Here is an 18661-nt window from a genome sequence, read left to right on the forward strand (position 1 = left end):
TCTAACATGCCCACAAATGTTTTACAGAAGTTTTGAAGTTCATGTACACAAAAAAATTAAAAATAGAACGGTACGAGTGAAAATTCACCCATCCTAGTAATAGTAGGCATTACAAACATCCTAGTTCTCAAAGTCTAACAGTAATTAGTATGTGAATGATACACCTTATAGAGGTATTATGATTCGCTAAGACTATTATGATACACATTTTGGGCCTATTATGATACGCTAGAAGGACTAGTATGATACACATTTTGGGGCTATTATGGTACGCTAGAAGGACTATTATGATACACATTTTGGGGCTATTATGTTATGCTAGAAGGACTATTATGATACACATTTTGGGGCTATTATGATATGCTAGAAGGACTATTATGATACATATTTTGGGCCTATTATGATATGCTAGAAGGACTATTATGATACACATTTTGGGGCTATTATGATACACTAGAAGGAGTATTATGATACACATTTTGGGCTTATTATGATACGCTAGAAGGAATGGTATGATACACATTTTGGGGCTATTATGATAGCTAGAAGGACTATTATGATACACATTTTGGGCTTATTATGATATGCTAGAAGGACTATTATGATACACATTTTGGGGTTATTATGATACGCTAGAAGGACTATTATGATACACATTTTGGGCCTATTATGATATGCTAGAAGGACTATTATGATATACATTTTGTGGCTATTATGATATGCTAGAAGGACTATTATGATACACATTTTGGGACTATTATGATATGATAGAAGGACTATTATGGTACACTTTTTGGGCCTATTATGATATGCTCGAAGGACTATTATAATACACATTTTGGGGCTATTATGATACGCTAGAAGGACTATTATGATATACATTTTGGGCCTATTATGATATGCTAGAAGGACTATTATGATACACATTTTGGGGCTATTATGATACGCTAGAAGGAGTATTATGATACACATTTTGGGGCTATTATGATACGCTAGAAGGAGTATTATGATACACATTTTGGGGCTATTATGATACGTTAGAAGGACTATTATGATACACATTTTGGGCTTATTATGATACGCTAGAAGGAATGTTATGATACACATTTTGGGGCTATTATGATAGCTAGAAGGACTATTATGATACACATTTTGGGACTATTATGATATGCTAGAAGGACTATTATGATACACATTTTGGGGTTATTATGATACGCTAGAAGGACTATTATGATACACATTTTGGGCCTATTATGATATGCTAGAAGGACTATTGTGATATATATTTTGGGGCTATTGTGATATGCTAGAAGGACTATTATGATACACATTTTGGGACTATTATGATATGATAGAAGGACTATTATGGTACACTTTTTGGGCCTATTATGATATGCTCGAAGGACTATTATGATACACATTTTGGGCCTATTATGATATGCTAGAAGGACTATTATGATACACATTTTGTGGCTATTATGATACGCTAGAAGGACTACTATGAAAGAAACTGACGAAGTTGATCAATTTTCAAACTTATAATAATGTATTAGTTCTTGAAGGACATTTCATAATATCGTCATAATACTGCTAAAATGTTACACATCCATGTCCGAAGTGGTATTCGAACCCTCAACCGTGGCACAGGACCGCTGCAATAAAATATTACACCAGCATGGCGTGTGTCTTTGTAGGCTACTTTAATACTTCATAGCAAGGGCGGGCACACCCGTCTTTCTTTCGCGAATGGCTTAATATCTGCAAGCTAAACCGAACTGAATTGTCATGTTAACATAATACAGCTTCTGTATTCTTTGCTTACAGAACTGTTGTACACAGAACCACGAATTTACATATTGATAGACCCACAGAGTTATTCGCTAGCCATTGACGCAGCAGCGATATATTCAAACCTGTCGTATGTTATTAGAATCCCCGTGTGGAAGGTTGTGTAATAGGATTATATACTCAGAATGCATTTTAATGATTGTTTCTAGAATTGCTATCTGTCTTCTTGCTTAGTGTCTTGTGTGGAAACATACGTAATCTACGATTTCCTACCACTCCCACAAACATCATTATAGCTTTGCTACAAAACTCATATGATGACGGGGGGTCCCCGACTTCCCCTGGTGTAATCAGTTTTTGACTCTCCATGCGTGAGTCCGTAGCTGTGGTAAATTGCTACTCTATCCAATTTTCTATTTGTAATATATTTCCAAAGAGCAATCAACAACACCAGTAAGTTCTTGCCCCTGGTTTTCTGCACCTGAAACCAATATCACCAGACTTCCAATTCTTTCAAGGTCAACCCATCTTTGTGCATTGTAGAGCTTCTGTGTTATGCATTGAATGGGCTCTGCCCCCCCCTCTCCCACTTCCTTATGAGATACAGCTCCCTCCCGGAGCTCTGGGCTACTTCATCTTACCAACTTCTTTTGCAACACTCAGGGAGATCCCTACTGCTATCAACAAACGGCTAACCTGGCAGAAAGACACATTCAACGTCTGTAAACATATACAAAAGAGATTTCCTTGTATGGCTGCAAGACTTCTTTTCAAGTTCACATATCTACCTGACCTCACTGTGAAGCTACAGTTCTTTACCGGGACTGAAAGTGCAACGAAGGGGGCCCATACAACCTTTCCAGTTTTTCAGATGTCCTCAGCACCTGCGTATGAGATTTTACCTGTCGTGTAAAAAAGATCGCGTTAAAGATGAAAGTTTAGAAAATGGGAAGTTATTGTTGGTTTTACTTGCGTCATAAGAAATCTCGTTTCCTTAATGGAGGAAAAGGTACGGTATACCATTCATAAACTATATTAGATGCTGTACAACAAAGGAAGACTTTTTAGAGCTTTCTTTCATACAGAGAGATTAATATCAAATTGTTAAAGAGAGCTTATCTTTGGCTGTCTGTAACGGAAAGGAATTATTCCAAATACTTAGATATTATCAGAGGTTAAATAAAAATTATTTTTACTGTCCAAAGAATATTACAAGAAATTTTACTCCCGTTTCTTTCTTGGCATGTCTTAAGTCTTCAAAAGGGAGATTAGTTTAACAAGAGAATTTATTTTAACATTAAGAAAATAATAACGAATATACAAAGTTTATCTATGAGCTGCACCCAGTATAAGTATCGATACATCCTAAGAGTAATTGTAGTGTTGTTTTCTTCAGTATTGTTAAGAATTTGTTACAATTAGGGTCTGTCATACCCTCGTGGAAATATCCTTCTTATTGATTTGTCATAAATTTCACTTGAAGTGTCTAGTTTACAATGATGCTTTTTCAAATCTCCTTGGTATTACTCGTAAGTCCCTGCCAAACCTGAGTTGTATTGTAGACGGCTCTTTACCAAAGAGCCTACTGGAATTTGATCTGGGTATATCCTCACAACTTATCTTTTCCTACCATTCACGTTACATTCTTAACCTATTATCATTTCATCTTTCTGAAACGTCAAATGATTGTATGTATATATATATATATATTTTTTTTTTTTTGTGGATTATTTTACGACGCTGCATCATCATCTCAGGTTACTTAAAGTCTGAATGGAATGAAATGAAGCTGAAATGAGTCCGAGGTCCAGCACCGATAGTTACTTAGCAAATGCTCATATTGGACTGAGAGAAAATCTTGCAAACAACTTCAACCGGTAAGTTGCCCCGACCGGGATTCGAACCCGGGCCACCTGATTTCGCGGGCAGACGCGCTAACTCTTACTCCACAGGTGTGGACTCTATATATGCATGTATGTATGTTGCATATAGGGTAGACGAGGGTAATTGTAAACAGGGGGTAATTGCAAACAAATGCTGTGAGAAATACAAAACTGTCAATATGAAAATTTCAATTCGGGGGATATTTATATTAACATGTTGGCTAACCTACAAGGCAGCTTGGCGCCAAATAGGAGTAACTGCTTAGTTGTAAACGAATGTTTTGTAAGAATCTTAAAAAAAAGTCGAGAAAGAATTTTGCTTCACCTTTATATTTGGCATTGTAAGTAAACGTACAGTGCTATTTTTAAAGAATATGTTGTTTTGTGAGTAATGTATAGTAGTTAACATTTATTACAATGGTTTTGAGATCTCCCATAACCTCAGTTCATTAAATTATGACGTTTTTATATTTTTCGCTTGCTTGGCGGTAATTGTAAACATGTTTTACTATGGTTACATTTCGTAGTTTTCAGTAATCAAAATGCCAAGAAATTATATTAGAAAGAGACTCCCACCCAACTACACTGTAGAGAATTTAGAGAGGGTTGTCACAGATGTGAAAAATAGTAACTACAGTTATCGTGAAGCTCAGGATAGGTAATGAGTTCCTATATCGTCATATATCATAGGTTAAAGGGACGAAATATACCAGCGACCAAAATTGAAGTTGGAAGGAGTAGGTACAGCTCTTTCTTCTGAAACAGAACAAAAAATAATTTACAATTCATTTTCATAATAATCTCTATTTCACCTATCACAGATATATGTTTGTTTTCAGATACGAGGGCATTCAACATTTTACGAGAATTCCAATTGCTCCACGAAATTAGCTATACATGCTTTATGACTCCACATTTGATAATATTAGATTTTAATTTGTATAATTTTAGTATTTTAATGATTTTATTGACAACACAATACATCTGAGATATCATACAAGGAATCTACTTAGCATGACTAAGCACATTCACATTGTTTTAAAATGAATTCGTTTTTAATTTTGACAGGACAATTAATGTTGATATAGATAATATAGTCACTATGTCATACTTTATTCTAATCAAGGCAGTTTTAAATGTAAGCTTGTATTGTAATTGATTTTAGATGATACTTATATTTGTACCTGAAGATGCCACATTAGGGGCGAAAACGTTTGTATCAAGATTACATAGGATGTAACACATCGATTTTTTTTTTGTCTCAAAGGGGTAAATGTAAACTAGCAATTAAAAGATGAAAAAAAGTCAACCTTATTATTTTAAACCCATTTTCAGGGAAAAGAAAGATAAAAAAAAATAACACAATGCTTCTTTGTCATGCTTACCATTACTGAGGGTTATGTAATGTTGAAATATATTTGAAATCAGTGAAAAGTGTTTACAATTACTCTGGTCTACCCTATAATATGATATTGTATGAATTACATATGGAAATTGCAGCAAGATCGCGCACTTGAGACTCTTGACATTGGTCTGTCGTGTTACCCCAATTTATATTTTTATGTAAGGAAATGTGAGGTAAAATTTTTTCCTAGGTATCCTCATTCGTGGAAATGTTTCTCTTACTTACCGCGAATCTACGACAATAGCCTCCCAGCTCTGCTTCATTTCCGAGGAATCGTGCTATTTTCATTGCTCTTGAAAAGCCATCGGCTGTGTTAGAACACGCGAACCTCCGATCCAGTGGTAGATACGGCAACTAACTATTCAACAACGCATGAAGATATGTCGTCATGTGTATAGAATGTGCTTCTGTGCATACATAAGTCTTTTACGAAATGTTCTGGTTTGTACAAGACGCTTATTTATGAACACAAAATCTTTTACGCAGTTAAATAATCAAAGGGAAAGGAAATCAGTTTGTTGGGACGAGTTCAACCGGATTCGCTTTATATCACATCATCATCATGCTCATCATCTCTGCGGGTATAAAATTCAAACAAAAGACGGACCCTTAATAAAGACAAGTCTTCCTGCCCGTTATGATTGCGAGCACCTCGAGGATCAGATTCCTTTTAAAGCAGTCCGTCAGATGGAACACTTTTATTTTCCTAATTTTTATGACTCGTATTTTGGCATTGCGTAAGAGTTGTGGATATGCATGGGATGCAGGTCGTTGTATAGTTCGCGTCGCAGCGAAGGTTGACTGATTACAATATCAATAGAGCTCGCACTGCTATAAAGTTGTCACTTGTTTGTGTGCAACGTAATTTACACAGGGGACCAAAACACAACATAATAAGAACTGCATTATAATATCCTCTATCAAACAGCGTGAGATTCATAATTTACTTATTTTTAAACCTGAATACAAATTAATATTCTAACCGGATAATGCAGTAGGGCTATGTATTATAGCACCTAATATAATACTTTTTGTACTTCAGCATATAGGGCGTTCTGAATTTCTCGTTACACATCTTACCTTACTTACTTACTTACAAATGGCTTTTAAGGAACCCGAAGGTTCATTGCCGCCCTCACATAAGCCCGCCAGCGGTCCCTATCCTGTGCAAGATTAATCCAGTCTCTATCATCATACCCCACCTCCCTCAAATCCATTTTAATATTATCCTCCCATCTACGTCTCGGCCTCCCTAAAGGTCTTTTTCCCTCCGGTCTCCCAACTAACACTCTATATGCATTTCTGGATTCGCCCATACGTGCTACATGCCCTGCCCATCTCAAACGTCTGGATTTAATGTTCCTAATTATGTCAGGTGAAGAATACAATGCGTGCAGTTCTGTGTTGTGTAACTTTCTCCATTCTCCTGTAACTTCATCCCGCTTAGCCCCAAATATTTTCCTAAGCACCTTATTCTCAAACACCCTGAACCTATGTTCCTCTCTCAGAGTGAGAGTCCAAGTTTCACAACCATACAGAAGAACCGGTAATATAACTGTTTTATAAATTCTAACTTTCAGATTTTTGGACAGCAGACTGGATGATAAGAGCTTCTCAACCGAATAATAACACGCATTTCCCATATTTATTCTGCGTTTAATTTCCTCCCGAGTGTCATTTATATTTGTTACTGTTGCTCCAAGATATTTGAATTTTTCCACCTCTTCGAAGGATAAATCGCCAATTTTTATATTTCCATTTCGTACAATATTCTGGTCACGAGACATAATCATATACTTTGTCTTTTCGGGATTTACTTCCAAACCGATCGCTCTACTTGCTTCAAATAAAATTTCCGTGTTTTCCCTAATCGTTTGTGTATTTTCTCCTAATATATTCACGTCATCCGCATAGACAAGAAGCTGATGTAACCCGTTCAATTCCAAACCCTGCCTGTTATCCTGAACTTTCCTAATGGCATATTCTAGCGCGAAGTTAAAAAGTAAAGGTGATAGTGCATCTCCCTGCTTTAGCCCGCAGTGAATTGGAAAAGCATCAGATAGAAACTGACCTATACGGACTCTGCTGTATGTTTCACTGAGACACATTTTAATTAATCGAACTAGTTTCTTGGGAATACCAAATTCAATAAGAATATCATATAATACTTCCCTCTTAACCGAGTCATATGCCTTTTTGAAATCTATGAATAACTGATGTACTGTACCCTTATACTCCCATTTTTTCTCCATTATCTGTCGAATACAAAAAATCTGATCAATAGTCGATCTCTATCACCACGGCATGGCGCGTCCTCAGGTTGCGGATAGAGGAGACGGCCTCCAGATATGGAGGGTAGCTGCGAATATATTGAATAAGCAGTCGTGGACAGCCGATAAGGGGTGGTCCTCCAGCTTGGGGGTTGGGCGAAGGGCTAACAATCCATCACCGTAAAAAACAGCTTGTTACGTATCCCTATAATACACATCTTACCTTACTTATTATTATTAGTAAGGTCCAGTATTTGGTCGCATTTAGCACAAGGTATTTAAACAGTGATTATGTACCCAAAGCTGTGGACAGAAACGGAAGGTGCGTGTAGGTACTTTCGTGTCTTTTGTGTATCATATATGCAGCTACAGTCGATTGATCGATTGACACAAACTGTATACAACTGTAAACAATGATTTTAGTAAATGTTTGACATAACCAAATAATTTATCACATAGACTATACAAGAGGGTATTACTGTAAGGAAAAAACTCCAAGAAAATTATATAATAAATCCATAATTTAAAATTAAATTTAAATCAAACAGAAAACTCTATAGTTATTGTAAATTTTATAGAACGAAATTATATATTACATTTAGTGACCATGTTGAAAGGCACTGTAAAACTAAATCACTGCATAATCTTATTGGGCCGTATTTATAGACATTTTTAGCGCGGGCTTCCGGTGGATGATCAGCGAACTAACGTTTTCCGTATTCATAAACCAGTTTAGCGATATGATATGAATCCCGTACAAGTAACCAGTCGATAGCCGGGGCTAGTTTAGCACGCTCGTAGCGCGGGCTAGCGAAATATCTATGAATAGCACCTATTGTTTCCAATGAAACATTTTTTCCGAGTTCTAAACATTTTCAAATCTGTGGCTGTAAAACTTTTTCTAAAATTATTTCTCTATTTTCAACTAAGCTTGTTTCCAGCAAAACTTAATTCAACCTCCAAGAAGTAACTGATACAAACCGAAAATTTGGAATGTTAGAGATATCTTCATCGTCATAACATTAGATGGCAATGTTGCCGCGGTAACATGACCCATGAAACTCTCAGTTACATCTATTGTTTCATCTGGCGAAATCTATATTTTCTTATCTGTCATAAAGTCCCTTGGGCCTATATGATTTAAAACATTTTCATAGCAGGGCGAAAATGATGCTTACGCAGTGTTATTACACAAAGAAGTTACATTTCTAGCGTACTTTTGTGTAAATCTCTTAAAATGACGGATTTCTACTTCTGAAAGAAAATATTAACTAAGAAATTATGTTGTTCAAATCATACAAATCCTCGTTCGGACTTGTGTGGCGTGTAGTTGCAAAATCAGATACTTAACTTTTTTTTTCGAAAATGAGTTAATGTTATATTTCATATCTTCATATGATTCTACAACTGCTATGGCAATGTTATGCTCCAAAGCCAGATACATCACATGGATTTGTATGATGAAAGAATGGTATTCGTTGCCAATCCTTGGTTCCTTGCAAACGTTTTTCCTTCATGCCGAAACATTATGTTTTAGTGATTTATCTGATTTTGCAACTAAACGCCTGAAGTTACATTTGGTTGAGTTGTTTTTTTCCGAAGTTTTCCCTCTACCATTTGAAACAGAAGTGCTGGGTAACTTTCAGTGTTGGACCTCAGTCTCATTTCGCTATCATAATTACACTTCCCTCTTTCATCATCATTATCGTCATCATCATCATCATCATCATTTTCGTTTCACTCCTATATTTCTGGCTTTCCAGGTAGTACAATGGCCCGCCCAAGCGACTTATTTGCAAGGACAGTCTCCATTCCCTGCCCCTTCCCTCAATGGGGACTAATAGTTGAAATGATGTTGATGACTAATATGGGGAAATACTTAAGGGGATATTAGGTTTATTAGTTATAGCTGTTATAGGTGGTAGTTTTCTTAGTTGAATTTGGGGAAACGAGAGATCCACGAGAAAAACCTCAATTTCGATCTTTTCCGCCCCAAGTAAAAAAATCTCAAGTCTAACCGAGACTCGAACCCTGACCATCTGCGTGACAGGCCGGAGGTCTGACCACTCAGCCACTACAGGGGTAAATAATAATAATAATAATAATAATAATAATAATAATAATAATAAAAATAACAACAACCATATGACTCAGTTAAGAGAGAAGTTTTACATACAGTAATATTCTTGTTGAATTTGGTATTCCCAAGAAACTAGTTCGATAAATTAAAATGTGTCTTAGTGAAACTTACAGCAGAGTCCGTATAGGCCAGTTTCTATCTGATGCTTTTCCAATTCACTGCGGGCTAAAGCAAGGAGATGCACTATCACCTCTACTTTTTAACTTTGCTCTAGAATATGCCGTTAGGAAAGTTCAGAAAACACAGAGGGTTTGGAATTGAACGGGTTACATCAGCTTCTTGTCTATGCGGATGACGTGAATATGTTAGGAGAAAATCCACAAACGATTAGGGAAAACACGGAAATTATACTTGAAGCAATTGAAGCGATAGGTTTGGAAGTAAATTCCGAATAGACTAAGTATATGATTATGTCTCGTGACCAGAATATTGTACGAAATGGAACTATAAGAAATGGAGATTTATCCTTCGAAGAGGTGAAAAAATTGAAATATTTTGAAGCAACAGTAACAATATAAATGACACTCGGGAGGAAATTAAACGCAGAATAAATAGGAAAATGCCTGTTATTATTCGGTTGAGAAGCTTTTGTCATCTAGTCTGAAAGTTAGAATTTATAAAACAGTTGTGTTACCGGTTGTTCTGTATGGATGTGAAACTTGGACTCCCACTTTGAGGGAGGAACTGAGATTAAGGGTGTTTGAGAATAAGGTTCTTAGAAAAATAGTTGGGGCTAAGAGGGATGAAGTTACAGAAGAATGGAGAAAGTTACACAATGCACAACTGCACGCATTGTATTCTTCACCTGACATTATTAGAAACATTAAATCCAGACGTTTGAGATGGGCATTGCATGTAGCACGTATGGACGAATTCAGAAATGCATATAGAGTGTTAATTGGGAGGCCGGAGGGAATAAGACCTTTGGGGAGTCTGAGACGTAGATGGGAGGATAGTATTGAAATAGATTTGAGGGAGGTGGGATATGATGGTAGGGACTGAATTAATCTTGCTCAGGATAGAGACCAATGGCGGGCTTATGTGAGGGCGGCAATGAACCTCGGGGTTCCTTGTAAGTAAGTAATAATAATAATAATAATAATAATAATAAGAAGAAGAAGAAGAAGAAGAAGAAGAAGAGGAAGAAAACAATCACCACGTCTAATCGTACCTGAAAACTGACACTTATTTGTCGCCTTTATTTTTCACAAACATCTCACCAAACCTCGGCCTTTGTTATGTGAAGGTGTCAACAGAATGAGCTACAGCTGGAATGTACAAAAGGAAGTGTTTGCGTGAGGTTAGATCCACGTAGGGGAGAAAAACTGAACAAATATATTTCAAGTATGAAGTAAAAACTAGTCTCACATGTAATAAATTAATAGGACATGAGTCGAGGAAACCGCACCATGACTGTGTACAAAAACGTATAATTCATATTGGTTAAGCAAAAACGTTCTCTGCTTGTTCCCATGTGGATTACAATAAGTCGAGCTGTTTAGAGGTTGCAAAAAACATAATTTTATTGCTACTGGAAAGACGTTTTACTACCTATATCCCTCGAGACTTAGGTAAGGCAGATTGGACTACCACAAAGATCACGATGATACATGGTGTCTGTATATATATGGGTCTTGGGCGGTGTTGAAAGGCCTGGGATATGCATGGATGTCACCCTGTCTCACAGCCGGATTTTATCGCGAAGATAAATCCTAAACTCTATTCACATCTTATGCTAATGTAGAGGAAGGAATACTTCTTGAGGTTAGCCAACCGTAGTTCTAGATGTCTATTCAAAATTAATTTCATGTAACAGATTTTTGTTTTATTGAAAAATTATTTATACTTACACTTCAATACTTTAATATTTTTTTAATTTATTTAATTTATTTAACTAGCTATCTAGCTAGCTAGTGAGTACTTACAGATTAAAATTATAAAACAAAAATGTTTCTAGCCACTACCGTAAGAGAAAAAAAATTAATATAAATTGACAATCAGACAGAAGTCAGTGATATTCAATAAAAACATAAATATAGTCGACAGAAATAAAAAATAAAATAATACACACATTTGTTAATATTATATATTATGAATCATTTTATAAATTTCTTTTTTAAAAGCTTCAATTTTAAAATATTTCAAATTTGGAAAATGGTTTGTTATTTTATTATAAAGTCTTGGGCCGAAACTAGCATCATGTTTAAGAGCTGCACTTGTATGACATTTAGGCTCAATTAATGGGAAAGTAGACTTTTGTCTTCGAGTACGACGATATTCATGTCGATTAGATTTATGTTTTATTTGATTTCTGTGATAGTAAGTTAGTAAACTATATATATATATATATATATATATATATTTCGTCTATATAGACTATAGCTTATATACTGGGTGTTCAGTTCAAAGTGTGTCATGGCTCGCTGTATGCCGTCATGTGGCTAGTCAATGAGCCTAGATAATTCAATCTTCCTACACTTCCGCAGAGGTGTATTACTTATGTGCCAGAGACGTTGCCTAACATGTACGGCGTTTATTCAGAAGAGTACTTACCGATACATACGGTAACGCCGGTAGTGGCAGGAATGTGAACTGTTTCGAAACATGTACTGAGGTGAGTTTTTTCCTTACTGTCGGGATATGGGGAGAGGGTTAAGACGATTACTTACATATTTGTTGACATTAATTTCGACGGTCAACATGGACACGAAGCATTTGATTTGTGTTGTGGAATGTTGCCGTACGCAACCGATGATAACAAATATGCTGCGTACGACTCGGTCGCGCAAAACACAGTTCGAAAGAGGTTATGTTAGCACACAGACCGTACAGACCGCCATCTGTTGCCACGACGTTCAAGTTATACCGTACACGTTCTCAAGTTCAGATTGAACGCCTTGATTGTTAACAGGCAACTTCTCTGACACAAAAAAGCTGAAACTCGCTTCAAATCGCTGACTCATCAACAGTGACGTCATGACACACTTTGAAATGAACATCCAGTATTAGCTATTTGACGATTTTCATTACAGATGACAGACATTAATTTCATCTTTGTCCAATGTGTTTCTGTTGGTATGTTTCTCTTTGGTGCGCTCAGCTGTAGAGGCATACATACATACATACATACATACATACATACATACATACATACATACATACATACATACATACATACATACATACATACATACATACATACATACATACATACGGCGATATTCTCATCTTACTCGATCATCACTCACCTACTTTAACGGCTCGGACCTCTTGTCTAGCGAGGATAGCGACTCCTATCCCCTCACCACTCGCTCTGCCCAGGCTCTTAACATCTTCGACGACCTTGACCTGCTGATGTTCTGCCGTGTTGTAGATCGTGCTTTGCGACAGTCTCTCCCTTCATGTGGGTAGCTATTAAGTTACTTCAATTTTCGGCTTTTTTCTCCTTCAGAATTTTCTAAGTCCCTAAAACGGAACGGTGAAAATAGAGCGAGACAAATAACCAATATGCTTTGAGCTCACATAGCTTCTACCTCAGAGTCTCAAATTCTCTGGAAAGGACGTACAATTGCGTATCTTTTAATTGTTATTCTCCCTATTTTTCCTTCTTTCATTGCGATTGTCAACTTTCCAAGACTGTAGAAGTGCGGTGATAAATTAATAAACAAAATTCCAATAAAAATTCATAAGATTTCTTTGTGAGTCCTGTACAAGATCTTGAAGAATGGATACTGAAAACTATAAGCAAAGTAGCGATCTTTCGTGAATTTTATATTGAAAATGGTTATAGAAATAAACCTTAGCCTATTCCTTATTTAATTAAGTGATATGAAAAATACCTTATTCTTAACTAGTTTCAGTGATTTCAAAAGTGTTTTGATTCATATAATATCACCCAATTAATACAAATACGACAGAATATAAAATGACGTAAATATTACGCAAATAATTGCTACACTTAACTCCGTAAGCAAGAATAATCCACATCTGGAGAGAGACTGTCTTTTACATTCTGGACCAGAGTGTATACCTATTTATGGACAATTCATGTTCCACCTGCTTGCAGAAAGAAAAGCTTACTCTACTTAAACCGCTGAACCACTTTGTAGAAACTAAAATTGTACACTAGTGAATATTTTAGCACAACAGAAGACAGTCACGATCACAATGTTGCTGGTGTAATTTATAAGAGCGATCAAGGTTTTGACATTTTATGAAGTGCATAATACTAAACTGCAATTGCTACGTCGAGCTCAAGGCTAACCAGGCATTCCATAGAATGTAAATATGTGACGCTGTTGTATTCAGTGTTCGTTAACAGTGGCAAATAAAATGAGAAATGTTTTAATTAACAGAAATTACAATGTACATATTCATTTAAAATAAAATTTAATTTTGAAGTACATCTAACTTCTTAATTATACGTTTAGGCCTACACAATAAAGGAACACGTTTTCATTTGTAAAATAAATTGCATTTATTTGGTTTAGTTAAAATAGGATGCAGTACAATTTAATAAATTATTATTATTATTATTATTATTATTATTATTATTATTATTATTATTATTATTATTATTATTATTGTCATCATCGTCATCCCTATTCTTCACGCGTTAGGCAACATCTTCACCTGTAGCAATTTACATTATCTTGATCAAAACATCGTTTCCTTGGACACCATATACTTTTCTTAATTTATTTTATAGGACATCTATCATTCGAACATGGGATATTTAATTACTTCTGTATTATTTTATTTTTTAATTTAAATGAAATATTTTTAGTTCAATACGTACGGTATGTCTTCAATCATGTCCTACTTTTAGGTACCCTACTGTTTTTGAGAAACCATTTCTCAGTGCTGTAGGGGAGAGTTGGGTATTGTATTGTATTGTATTTATTAACATTCCATGGTATTCATACATGCTTACAGCTAGAATATGGAACAAGTCAAAAAACTTAATACTATTATAAAATCTTATTTTATAGTCGCAGTCTAAATGAAATATATATAGACGAGATTTACAATATAGTCTACTAGTACAACACAAAGTTTTTGTATCAATTTCATGAAGTATTATTGAATGCCATGAATTCACCTACAGAATAGAAGGCGTGAGAAATTAGGTACTTCTTTAATTTGGCCTTTAATAATTTTATGTTTTGAGTTTCATTTTTTATATCGATAGGGAGGCTATTAAAAATTTTTACTGCCATATAACGCACTCCTTTTTGATAGCACGATAGACTTGCTGATGGAGTATGAAAGTCATTTTTTGACGTGTATTTATGCTATGAACTGTTGAATTAGTTACAAAGTTTTCACGATTACATACGAGGAAGATTATTAATGAAAATATATACTGACAAGCCATGGGCATTGTTTGTAGTTTTTTGAAAATAGCCCTACACGATTCCCTAGATTTGGCACCTACTATTATTCTAATTACTCTTTTTTGTAATAAAAATATATTGTTACTATCTGTGGAATTTCCCCAGAATATTATTCCAAAACTCATTACCGAGTGGAAGTATGCAAAGTATATTGTTTTTAAGGTATTGATATTTACTATCTAGTAGTAGTATCGGACATCGGGTAACATCGGACAGTGCGTTTCTTTCATCTATCACAGATGGTAGTACCTGAATGACGTGGTTACGTAACTGTATGCGACATCACAGAAACGTAACCATGCCATTCAGGTACTGTCATCTGGTTGTAGATGAAAGAAACTCACTGTTCGATATTACCCGATGTCCGATACTACCCTACTGTCCCCTATAATAACATATTTGAAACTGACATGACTTCATAGAATTTTAATATAGTATAATTTAATACAAGAAATAAAAATTTAAATAGGCCTATTCATAATCAAACACGAGTAAAGAAAACAAATAACATAAATACATATTATCCATTTTGGTTTTGTCCAGGAGTCCAGATATTATTTATAAAGCCCTATGCTCATGAATGAATACAGTCATAACTAAAGACATGTACTATATATTGCAAAAATTATTCAGTTATTTAAAATTAGTCCCTAATTTAGACCGATGTATATTAAATTAAACCTGTGAGCTAAAGAGTAGTCTAGAATTGACAAGTATTAAAATGTTATATTAAAATAAATTACTTTTCGTGTTAGATAAGATTTCAGCTAATATATAAATGTATTCATATGCTGTCTTTAAACTTGATGGTTTAGGTTCTATACACGTAGCTCGATACCACAATTTCTCGATAAGATATCAGTTTTCAGAGCTTTGGTTTCTTATAGATGGATATGACTTCAAATTTAAAACTTAAAACTAAACACAACAAAAAATTAAAATAACGTCAAAGAGGACTGGAATTTTTTACACTTTACTAATATATTTCTCGGCTCATTTGTTATGTCTTGAAAGTACCGTGAAGGATGGCGGAGAAGAATTTTGGGTTACCGCTGAAGAGTGGAAAAGCTCTCAAAAGTAAAAGTAAAGTATTGGTTTTGGCACTTAGAAAGTAGGAAAGAAATTCCTCTGTTTAAATAAACTATTTTTATAGGGAATACTGGACCTTGTCACTGTTATTAAGACGTCTGGAATTCATTCACAAGTCTCGAATCTGAATTGAACCATTCTGATAGGACGTTGGCAAGACTAAACATTTTGCCATATGTATACTGCCATAGGAATTCCTCTTACTCACTGCTTCTGAGTGCTTTCTCAACCTCACGACTGGAGATATTGAAATTTCTTATTTACAAGACTGAGGATTCTTTTACAACCTACTCGTACTGTTATAAACTATTTTTGAATGGTGGAAAAGATAAGTCTTAACACATTTCTGTAAAACACGGAACAGGCATGGATATACCACATGATCGGAATGAGCTTTGATATAGCAGAGGTCAAATTTATCGTTGAAACGGAAGGGAAAAAAGAAAGAAACAAATAAACAAGGAAGGAAATAAAAAAAGAGAAAAAACAAACAAACAAACAAAGAAGGAAGGAGGAAGGAAATAAAGAAAAGAAGGAAGAAAGAAACAAACAAACAAAGAAGGAAGGAAGGAAATAAAGAAAAGAAGAAAAAAGAAAGAAAGAAGGAATGAAGGAAATAAAGGAAAGAAGAAACAACAAACAAACAAACAAACAAAGAAGGAAGGAAGGAAATAATGAAAAGAAGACAGAAACAAACAAACAAAGAAGGAAGGAAATAATGAAAAGAAACAAAGAAGGAAGGAAATAAAGAAAAGAAGAAAAAGAAAGGAAAAAACAAACAAACAAAGAGGGAAGGAAATAAAGAAAAGGAGAAAGAAAGAAACAAACAAAGAAGGAAGGAAATAAAGAAAAGAAGAAAAAAGAAAGGAACAAACAAACAAACAGAAAAGGAAGGAACGAAATAAAGAAAAGAAGAAAAAATAAAGAAACAAACAAACAAACAAAGAAGAAAGGAAGGAAATAAAGAAAAGAAGAAAAAAGAAACAAACAAACAAAGAGGGAAGGAAATAATGAAAAGAAGAAAGAAACAAACAAACAAAGAAGGAAAGAAGGAAATAAAGAAAAGAAGAAACAAACATGGAAGGAAATATAGAAAAGAAGAAAGAAACAATCAAACAAACAAACAAAGAAGGAAGGAAGGAAATAAAGGAAAGATAAAAGAAACAAACAAGCAAACAAAGACGGAAGGAAAGAAAGAAAGTAAGAAAGAAAGAAGGAAAGAAAGACAGAAAGAGACAAAGAAACAAAGGAAGGAAAGAAGAAAGAGAACATCCTAAGAGCATATACTTTATACTCGAGACCCCAACTCTAGTTTTATTCTAAACGCGCTTGTTAAGTGTGCGCTGTTCATTCCTGCTACCTTGCGTTATTTATTATTGGCGTAGGTATTTTATTAGCCTAGTCCACATCATTAGATAGCTACATTCATGACGTAAGCAGGAAATACAACAAAGCCAACTGAATCAATAATTAAGAATGTTATATCCGTATATATTTTATCCTTATAATGCGACCTATATAAACATAATCCCAAATATTATGGATCTACGTTAACTGCAACTCCCCTCCATATATATAATTACGTGACCGGCCTTCGATATACTTCCGATCAACCAGTATCACTCTAGATGAAACACGATAATTCAACATATATGATCAGATACCTTCATGGCTCTTCCACTGAAATCGAGATCTGACATTGCTGATTTCTACACCTATCGAATTTTTAACCTGTCCGGCTTGGTCTGGACATTTACGGAATATTCTTACAGAGTTGCTCTAGGGTAAACATTCTTCAGTGTAGAGATTACAAACTAGTTCATGGCAGCCGAGAGAAGGTTTCTTTTGTAGATAAGGTCTCATGAACGTGTTTGTCTATAAATGATTGGGTTTTCTTGGCCTGTAACAATTGTTTAAAGAGTGTATTATAGGCATTATACGATGTGGACCAGCTTTGAGTACTCTAGTGGGCGGTCATGCGCTCTCTGTTGTAAAGGTCCGTGATTTGATTTCTCTTCCTTATTATTACCATCTGAACCTAGAGCTGTGTGGTAACAGGTTGTTCTGGCAGGTTCAAGAGAAAACGCGGCAGTTGTTTTATACTTGCCCAGGTCAGGTGTTCTTGTGTCATTGCCTTAACACTACGAAAGTTTCACCAAAGTAAATTAAGCTATTACGTGGCCTTAATGTACGAAATGAAAGAGACAAAACTCTCCTTTATAGCAATGAATTTAATCATTTTAAAATGCATTTTATCAGGAATACGAAAAGTAGAGAAATGAACATTTTACGTATTTTTAGTCTAGTATCTCTTTCAGATATAGAATATATAGTATGATCCGTTTGGGTATGGATAATGAATGAATGAATGAATGAATGAATGAATGAATGAATGAAGCCACTGTGTTCCATGTAGGGCTAGGGCCTCCTACAGGAGGGGAAGCTCGGTTGGTGTGGTTCACATGATGAGCTATTTCACGTGAACAATATTTACATTTACATCCACTATGTGAGATACACTAGAGTTTGTCAAATTTTAGTTCTATATGAGTTTGTTCACTCCCAGCTGCTGCTTGAATGTATCTTCCCATCTTCTTCTTGGCCTGCCTTGTGTTCTCCTTCCTATGTACGGGTCCCACATGGTGGTTTCTCGCGCCCATCTGCCTTGTTGCTGCCTTGCTACATGACCA

The sequence above is a fragment of the Periplaneta americana genome, chromosome 9 (genome assembly GCF_040183065.1).
Source record: "Periplaneta americana isolate PAMFEO1 chromosome 9, P.americana_PAMFEO1_priV1, whole genome shotgun sequence".
NCBI lineage: Eukaryota > Metazoa > Arthropoda > Insecta > Blattodea > Blattidae > Periplaneta > Periplaneta americana.